The sequence below is a fragment of the Octopus sinensis genome, linkage group LG6 (genome assembly GCF_006345805.1).
Source record: "Octopus sinensis linkage group LG6, ASM634580v1, whole genome shotgun sequence".
Taxonomy (NCBI): domain Eukaryota; kingdom Metazoa; phylum Mollusca; class Cephalopoda; order Octopoda; family Octopodidae; genus Octopus; species Octopus sinensis.
This window is the reverse complement of record NC_043002.1, coordinates 86,987,001-86,997,191: the sequence shown is the minus strand read 5'-3', so window position 1 is coordinate 86,997,191 and position 10,191 is coordinate 86,987,001. Positions and strand designations below refer to the sequence as shown.

The window sequence follows — 10,191 nt, the reverse complement described above, 5'->3', positions numbered from 1 at the left end:
TTGGCACATTCTACCAGTGTCTGAAGTTTGAAAGTGTTTAGTTACAAAAAATTATTTTTTAAATCTGTTGGTCAAAAGGTAAAGATCCTGACTTTTTTCAAAAAATTTCCCAGATTTATATTTTTGAAAAAACCTTAGAATATGATTCCTCAAAAATAATTCAAATTTCTCTCCCCACTCCCTTTATTTCTTTGCCTCCTCCTTCCCTGTCTTTGAGACTCTTTGATTTTCTTTTGAAATTTGTTTTTCAGATTTACACTTTTTAAATCTCACAAAAGAAATTTGAAATGAAGCTCCACCAAATAACTGAATTATGAAAATTATATTTTTATGTAATCGTAATTTCTGATGTTTCCGAAAAATTTTTTATCTTATTAAACCCCAGAAAGAAAAAAGCAAATTATTACATAATAATGTCTAATCCAAGATATCATAATCATATTATATTTGCGAAAAGAATGCTAGTTGTACTTCTATGGTATATTTATGTAATGATATCGAAAGATCATTTATTTCATGGTAATAAAATCTTGTGATATAATTTTATTGTAAATTATGCAGCTACTGTGAGTTATTTATCCTGTAAACAATTGTTTGTGTACACCAACCAATCTGCAGATATACATCATAGTAATTTTCATTTGCAAGTTCAGTGATATTTCTGCTTCACTAATGAGATCCTAATAAGGTTATAACATGTCCGGGGTGGCCTCCCTTACTTGCCAAAATATTTAAATCATTAACTAATAGTCCTTTTCTTTAGTGCAGTGGACTTAACACATAATTAGTTATTTTTGATTAGTGTTTTAATAATTACTGCATTAAGTATGTTGACTCTAACCATTGTCAAACTTAATTATCCCATAAAATGTTGACAATCTTGTATTTGAACATAGCTGAAGAAAAAAATAATAGTCACAAGAAAAGTTAACAGATTTCTGTAGAATTTGTAAAGGTTACAAGTACCATAAAGTATCTCATATTGTGTCTTTAAACTGACAGAGATGTATAAGAATTGTTTAATCTCAGTTAAGCAGATGTAATGGAAGACAGATTAGCCAAAGCGGTGCTCCTTTGGTGTGTGATCTACAAGGTTACTTTTTAGTTTACTTTACAATTTCTAAAAGTCCATATGATGTTGGCTAAAGATTTTTACTATGTAGCCAGCAACAAGACAAAGGCAGTTGCATTTTTACAAGAAACCAGCACTATATTCACGTCATTTCTTGAAAAAAAGGGATCTTTTCGGTTTGAACGGCAGTTTTTAACATAATTTCTAGGTAACTAAAAGATTTTAAACTTCCTATACTAGTAGAATGTGTTTATAAAACATCTTTTTCTCTTGGCTTTATTGAGAAAATTCTATAGTTTGTAAGATATTTGTTGTTTTTTTTTCTTCAATCTCTGCAATTTCAATAAATCAGTGACATCTATTGAGTTAAAAAGCATTCTGTGTTGTGTGAATATTTCCCTCGTTTAAGAAACAGATTGGGTTTATTTACATGTATGAAGAAAAAAAGATACCCTTCCCCCCACCTCTAACCCTAAAAGAGATTGAAATGCAATAGATCGATACTAGGGTCATAATTATGGGTGACAATTTCATATGACACCGCTAGAAAAAACTGCCGTTCAAACTGAAAAGATCCAAAAAAAGAAATGAGCCACTTTGCCGTATGAGCTACAATTTAAAGGGAGATTAATTTAGGTTACTTTTTACTTTACTTTGTATTAGTGCTACTTTCCATGTGATCTACATGAGCAAATTTACTATGGTGGGTGATCTAAGCACTTATAATTATTATATGGTTTTCTTTTTATTAAAATAGTAAGAATTTTGAAAAATACATTTACAATGCTAAATAAGTACAACATAAATTTAAAAGTAACCTAAAGTAATCTCCCTTGTAGATCACACACCAAAAGAGTACCGCCAAAACTATCTCTTCATTTCAAATATAGTTTAACTAATTCTTCTTTATGTAATATTTCCTTTAATTTCACAGAGGCTTGACTGTAATTTGAAAAATATTTGGCTGCTATTTCTAGCAGGTAAAGTGACCATATAGAGTTCCCTTTCTTGGTTCAAAATACGTTAGTCGTCCATAGTGAACAGTGATTAATTATATCACTTTGTGTTATGAGTTCAAATCTTTGATACATGTACAAGGGTGTGTGCGTTTATGTGAATGTCTACATTTCATGCTCTGCATGAAAAAGTGCTGAGCTACAAATGGTGAAGTTTGTCATTCTCTGTAAACTACTAGCACAGCATTTTCAGAAACATGTGGAATAAAACCAATCCCTCCCTTGAACAATAGATAAAGGTTAGCAACAGGAAGGGCATCCAGTTGTAAAAGACAACCTCAGTAATAAGTGTTCTTTCCCTACCCCCTTTATTTCTTTGCCTCCTCCTTCCCTGTCTTTGTGACTCCTTGATTTTCTTTTCAAATTTATTTTTCAGATTTACACTTTTTAAATCTCACAAAAGAAATTTGAAATGAAGCTCCACCAAATAACTGAATTATGAAAATTATATTTTTATGTAAATTATATATTTTACGTAATAATAGTACAGAAAAATAGGTGTAAAAATGAATGATAATTTAATCTGTGTGCTCCCTTCAAATTTACGGCCTTATAGCAGCAAATGTTCAAAATCAATATTCTGGGAAGCCTAAAGGAAATCTCTATATGGCTATATTTGTGCAGCATACACCACACAAAGGCCAATGGATTACATTACATACTTTCAAACTTTGCTTTATTGTTCAATAGTACCTCGTTCTTCATATCTACATTCATATATATGTCACCATGATATTTTAAGATATTTTCATTCCAGAGAGGGAATTCAAAGTGAGCTACTGGTCATTAACAGAAACAATAATAAATCATCAGAAAGCACAAAACAAACCAGATTCAAACTAGATTCCCAGTTTAGAAATAAATAATGGTGTTTTGATGTACTACTAGATATATGTCACCGAGTTTTATATATAAATAACAGTGTTGAGATATACGCAGAGTTTTATATATAAATAACAGTGTTGAGAGATACTGCTGACAATGAAAATAAATGTTTAGTAAATATAACAGGGTTTGTCAAAGATAAAAATAAACAGAAAATTGTGAGTGGCAGAGTGCATGTTTTAAAGTATTTCATCATTGAAAACAGTGTTGTGTGGTATTAATAGTTATCGCCAAGCTAATATGGCAGTCCATAAATATAGGATGAAAGCTGTCGTTGATTAGCTCCAAGAGGCCATCACCTCTACCTAATCAACGGCAGCTTTCATCCTATATTTATGGACTGCCATATTAGCTTGGCAATAACTATTAATATTCAGTACTGCTGCCATGGTCTCCTTTAGAGAGACTTAGAAATAATAATATTTCTACTAGTGTTGCGTGGGTTATAGTTTAAGCACTCTGTAATATTTATGACTGGAAACTTAGAAACTACATCAATCCTCCATGTTATATAAGGGTTGATTCCTGAAAGCTTTGCCATGATGAGGGAATTCAGTGATGTAAAGACATAGTTTCTAAACTGACTTCCAAGTTACAAGTTGAAATGTATTTCTGTGATGCATAAGAGACTGTACGCATGCATATCTGAATGTGAAATTATTAATTGTGAGTTATTTTTAGTCATCTCTGGATTGAATGTGTTGACACTAACTTAACTGTGTGGAGGGGAAGCATGTGGGTGTGTGCATGCATGCGTGTGTGTGTGCTTGTATGTGTGTGTGTGTGTGTGTGTGTGTGTATGTGTGTGTGTGTGTGTGTGTGTGGGCTTTTTCTGGTTACAGTCACTGAACTGCAGTTTGGCCACCTTTGAGAATTTTAGTCAAATCACATAGACCCAATATATATTTCAGTCCGTCAATTATTCCATCAACTTTAAATCACATGCACACACACACACACACATGTACATGCGCGCGCACGCACGCACGCACACACACACACACACACACACTCAATTTTTCAATGTGCCCAGAAAGCTGTGATGTCAATATTAAATATTTATGCTTAAATTTCCCCGCTTTCTTGCCGTTTCTCTTCAATCTCCTTACCAAGAATCACCATATTGCTATCACTCTTTCTCTCGCCCATTAATCTCTCATCTGTCACCCTTTCGCTTCTGTCTCTGCCATTCTGTTTTTCTTCAATTACTTTCTCTTCTAGCATCTCTCACTGTTTCTCCCTCCTTCTGTCCTACTCTGTTGGTTAGGATGTTTGTATTCAATCTCCTTATCAACAACCATCAGCTCTCTCTCTCTTTCTCTCTCTCTCCATCTCTTTCCTTCTATTTCAATTGCTCTAGTTCTCTATTACTTCCCCCTTCAATCACTCTTCACTTTCATTCACTTCCACCACTCTTTCTTTCACTCACCCAGTCATATTGTTTCTATTCAACCATCTTACCTACAACCAGCATGCAGCTGCATAAGACTCTCTTTCTTTCTTCCTTTCTGTCTCTCTTTCTTCCATTAGTCTCTCTCTCCCTCTCTCTCTCTCTCTCTTTCTCTCTCTCTCTCTCCTGTCACCCTCTCACTCTTTTCACTCTGGCTATATTACTCTTTCTTATTTCACACTCTTGTTCTGGCTGTCTTCCCACCTAGTTGTGTTGCAAAGATAAGAAATGGATGAATGGAGAACAAAACAGCTTCTTGTGATGGAGCCAATATAAAATGTACCCAGTATACACCATAGGGTGGTTGGTGATAGCTAGAGCATCAAACCAAAGAAAGCATGCAAAAGACTTCACTGTCTAATGAGATACTGTTCCCATGCAACCAACAACTCTTACAACTCATGCCAGCATGGAAAAGTATACAATGCTCACTGGTTCAGAATATGTGTGTGTGCGTGCATGTGTGTGCACGAGTGTGTGTGTGTGTGTGTGTGTGTGTAAATATATTTATACATACACCTATGCATATTCATACGTGTGTGCATGCATGTTTGTATGCATGTATGTGTATGAATACTCACACACACACACGTGCACATATATTCCTGCGCATGTAAACATGCGTGTATGCGTGCATACATATATATGTGTGTGTGAGTGTATAGACATATATGAATAGACGCAGATACATGCACACACACACACACGCACACACTATATGTATGTATATATATCTATAGCTGTCTGTGTGTGTTTGTGTGTGTGTGTGTGTGTATATATACAATTACATATGTGTGCACATATACATATATGCATATACATATGATACTGTGTAATCCAGGACAATGTGTGACATGATGGGGTGGTGATGGCTAACCATACCCTTAAGTTTCTAGGTAAAGATAGTGTGTGAGAGCCAGCAGAATTTTAAATAAAACCCATTAAATGTGACCAGCTAAATGAAACCTTGAAAAGAGATGGATGTCTCCAGATTATCTACTGTTTAAAGCATGGTTTTAATGAGATGACACAACAGAAGTAGTTTGTGTCTCTTGCTTTGTACTTAAAGCTTTGCTTGGCTTTGAGTTCTATTTATAGCAGAGGGCTAACCGAAGGCCTTACAAGTGAATTTAGTAAATGAAATCTAGGATCTTTTCGGTTTGAACAGCAGTTTTTTCTAGCGGTGTCACATGAAATTGTGACCCATAATTATGACCCTAGTATCGATCTATTGCATTTCAATCTATTTTAGGTTTAGGATTAGTTAGGGTTATTTAGGGTTAAGGTTAGCGTTAGGGGTGGGGGAAGGGTATCTTTTTTTCTTCATACATGTAAATAAACCCAATATGTTTCTTAAGCGAGGGACATATTCATACAGCACAGAATGTTGTTTACCTCAATAGATGTCAGTGATTAGTTGAAATTGCAGAAATTGAAGAAAAAAAACAACAAATATCTTACAAACTATAGAATTTTCTCAATAAAGCCAAGAGAAAAAGATGTTTTATAAACACATTCTACCAGTATACGAAGTTTAAAATGTTTTAGTTACCTAGAAATTATGTTAAAAAACTGCCATTCAAACCGAAAAGATCCTGAAATCTAAAAGAAGCTTGTGATGAAGGTATGTATAGACAGACAGACAGATAGATAGATAGATTATACACACACACATACATACATATATATATGTGTGTGTGTATACATATGTAGGCCCAATCTTCCATGTTCTTTTACAGGGTTTAGAAAAAATCAAGGGCTACTGCAGTGTGTGAATCTAAGTGGGGAATATGTTGAATAAAATCATAATTAAATGATCATCCTGTGTTTTCTTTTACCCAAAGCCAGGAACATCTCAGCACCGTACCTCTCTCTCTCTCTACACACACACACACACACACATATGTATGTATATTTATATGTCTGTATATATATATACTTTATTTAAAAGCAGCAGAAATTCAACAAAACCTGTTTTGTTGAATTTCTTCTGCTTTTAAATAAAGCATATTACTCTACCCCTGGTATTTGAGTACTCTTTTTTCCACCTTGTTTCACATTTATGTGTTTACTCCGGTATATATATATATATATATATATATATATATATATATATATATACACACATATATACATATACATATGTATGCATGTATATATATATATATATATATATATATATTATATATACATCATCATCATCATTATCATCATCATCGTCGTTTAACCTTTATAAGAATTTATAATCTTTCAAGGGAACGAGAAATAATTCATTGTTTGGAACAAAAGACCTTAAAAGTACACAAAGCCAGAAAGCTATAACTAATAATAAATTGTTGAAAAACCTTTTGCATAATGAAATATACTGCCTGTGAATGTGTGTGAGTGTGAGTGTGTGTGTGTGTCTGCACATGCGTGTGTGTGTATCTGCACACACGTGCACATGTGTGTGTGTGCATGTATGTATCATTTCATTTCATTTTTTTCATTTTATCTATTTTCAGCTCACGAGCTGTGGCCATGCTGGGGCACCGCCATTAGGCAGCGTCAATGTCTCCCCGGTGGGGAATCGAACCCCAGTCCCTCGCGTGACAGGCAGGGATACTTACTACTATACTATCGAGGACCGTATATAATATATATATGCATATATATTATATATGTTACACTCAGTAACAAAATGCATATGTACTCCACAATGTACAGGTTTTTACCTCCTTTCCCAAACATTATAATTATATCGTAAACAAGCGATAGGGTGATGATATGAATAAAGCATTGGACTACCAGTTCTCTGAGTCATGAGTTCAAATCCATTATAGTTATTTCAATTTGTTAATGTTAATACAAGTGAGGAGAGCATTGTTTAAATTTATCCCATTTAATTTAGCCTTTGGTCATAAATTATATACCAAGCGAGTTCCTACATGGTGGCTTGAGCTGCTAAAAGTAGCAGCCAAACTTTCTATCCAATTACAATTTAACTTTTTAAGTAAACAAAGGAAGAACATGTTAGATAATGTAATGATTCATTAACCCTAAAATGATAAGATGATCATAGCTGAAACCCTTTGATCAGCTCTGTCAATAAAGGTTGATCTGGAGTAAAGCAATATCGTTCGGGACTGCAAACTTCTAATTATATTAGTACATTTAATTGGGAGACAATTGTCTTTTCCTCACCTCACCTCACCAGAGTTAAGCACTGTTCTTCGTGAACCTGAACATCTCTGGCAATAAAGTGTTTTGAGGTTTAGATAAAGGAACTAGAAAGAAATGCTTGTTGAAGAGATCTAATAAGACTGAAATATGTCTACAGTTCTCTCCCATACTTACTGGACTAATTAGAACAATATTAGTCATTGGCAAACATTGTGTTATTTTTCTTCTTCATTGCCTAATTATTTCTAATTAGATTTTTAATATTCATTAACTACAGTATATTAACATTAAATTAAGCACAAGTACAACATCTGTGTACAACTCATTGTTTGGCTGTATAAATAGAAAGAGGTGGAAAGCAACATTAGTAGAGTACTTAATAAAATGTCTTCTGGAATTCAGTTATGATGCTTTATGTTCCGAGTTCAAATCCTGCTGGGAGTTGGCTATGCCTTTTCTAATTCCAGAAGTGATAAAATAGGTACCAGTTAAGTACTGGGTCAGTTTTAAATGACATGCCTGTCCCTCAATATTTGTGGCCTTATGTGAATGTTAGGAAAAGAATGTGAGTGAAGAGAGAAGAGCTTCCTAAAACATATCTTTATGAATATCCTTATTGCATTAAATTTTCATGGGAAAGTACTGTTTGGTAGAACTGGAGTCAGTTCTTGATAAGATGACATTGCAATATTGTTTTTGTTTCCATAGGTGCAGGAGTGGCTGTGTGGTAAGTAGCTTGCTTCCCAACCACATGGTTCCGTGTTCAGTCTCACTGCGTGGCACCTCGGGCAAGTGTCTTCTACTATAGCCTCGGACTGACCAAAGCCTTGTGAGTGGATTTGGTAGACGGAAACTGAAAGAAGCCTGTCGTATATATGTATATGTATATATATGTGTGTGTGTGTGTGTTTGTGTGTCTGTATTTGTCCCTCTCCCCCAGCATCGCTTGACAACAAGGAAACTAAAAAAATGTGTCTACACTTGGTCAGTGGGTTTCTCATCATGTGACTGCTTCTCAGTTTAAACAAAGAGTTGCTCTCTGCTCATCATTGAAAAGTAGACTTACTGCCAAACCTTTCCTGAGTAGTATCATCACAAGTGATGAAAAGTGGGTTCTCTATAAGCATATCCAACAAAAATGACAATGGTTAGCATCCAATGAAAAAGAATAATTTATCCCCAAACAAGGTGTGTTTGGTAAGATATGAAGGGTGTAATCTATCATGAAGCGGCAAACCAAAATAAAACAGTTAATAGAGAGAAGTATTGTTATCATTCGGAAGCATTGCACAAAAATTTTCATTAAAAACATCCATCATTAGTTAATTATGAAGAGGTGTTGCTCTTACACAATAATAACCACATATTGCCCAAGTTCCTCAAGAAAAGATTATAGCTCTAAATATAGAAGTTTTACCTCAACTCGCTTTTTTTTCCTGACTTTGCTCCAACTGACTCATCTTTTCAGATCTTAGCATCTTTGTTTAGCAGGAAGACTGTTTATTAATTGTGAAGTGGTTAGAAATGGTATTGAGTGATTCTGTGTTTTTAAACCTGAAAGAATTCTATTCCCACAGGATCAACAATTTGCCAAATAGATGGGATCATGTTATCAATAATGATGGGAAATATTATCTTGATTAAATATATCAATTAAGACCCAAATGGCATGTTTCTTTCTTATCTTGAAATGCAACAGGACTTTCTTTTTCAACCTAACTGAACCGCTATTATAGATAATTTATTGTATATAATCCACTTAATTTTCTCTAATTACTTTTATTAGGATCTCTTCCCTAGTTTTATATTAAATATCTGATACTATTTGAAAATTCACAAAATTAATTGAATTAGAAAATTTTAATTATTTTGGTTTCCCTTACTAGTGTCATGCTACAAAACATTTGAAGGTAATCATTTTTGATATGTGATATGATTTTATTTCATGCAGTTGATTTAACTAAATGTGTCTACCTATTTCTCTGTTCTTTGTCCCTCTGTTTTCATTTGGCTAATTTGTTCTGCAAACAGGCATCCCTTGCATTACAGGTTTGCTTTCCTGAAAATCTTGTTATAAAATTGAATTATCTGTAAAATGAAATCTGTTCTGTAATACGGTGGGAATGTAGGTTTTGCATTACAGAATTTTATGTTACAGTAAGGTTTTCAAGAGCACGATACTTCAGTAACGTAGAGGATACCTGCATACATAAACATGTGGATCTTTTCGGTTTGAACGGCAGTTTTTTCTAGCGGTGTCATATGAAATTGTCACTCATAATTATGACCCTAGAATCGATCTATTGCATTTCAATCTGTTTTAGGGTTAGGGTTAGGGGTGGGGGAAGGGTATCTTTTTTTCTTCACAAATGTAAATAAACCCAATCTGTTTCTTAAACGAGGGACATATTCATACGGCACAGAATGCTTTTTAACTCAATAGACGTCACTGATTGGTTGAAATTGCAGAAATTGAAGAAAAAAACAACAAATATCTTACAAACTATAGAATTTTCTCAATAAAGCCAAGAGAAAAAGATGTTTTATAAACACATTCTACCAGTATACGAAATTTAGAATTTTTTAGTTACCTAGAAATTATGTTA

The 10,191-nt window shown here is 33.9% G+C and overlaps 1 protein-coding gene across 1 annotated transcript in view; it reads left to right on the top strand.

Annotated features, from left to right (window-relative positions):
- Positions 1 to 6,531: 6,531 nt before the first annotated feature.
- Positions 6,532 to 10,191, top strand: part of LOC115213110 (thyrotroph embryonic factor) — an 84,533-nt gene continuing 80,873 nt past the window's right edge. The window contains exon 1 of the mRNA XM_036504137.1: positions 6,532 to 6,546. The gene's annotated coding sequence lies outside the window, so the exon portion shown is untranslated. The remainder of the gene's footprint in view (positions 6,547 to 10,191) is intronic.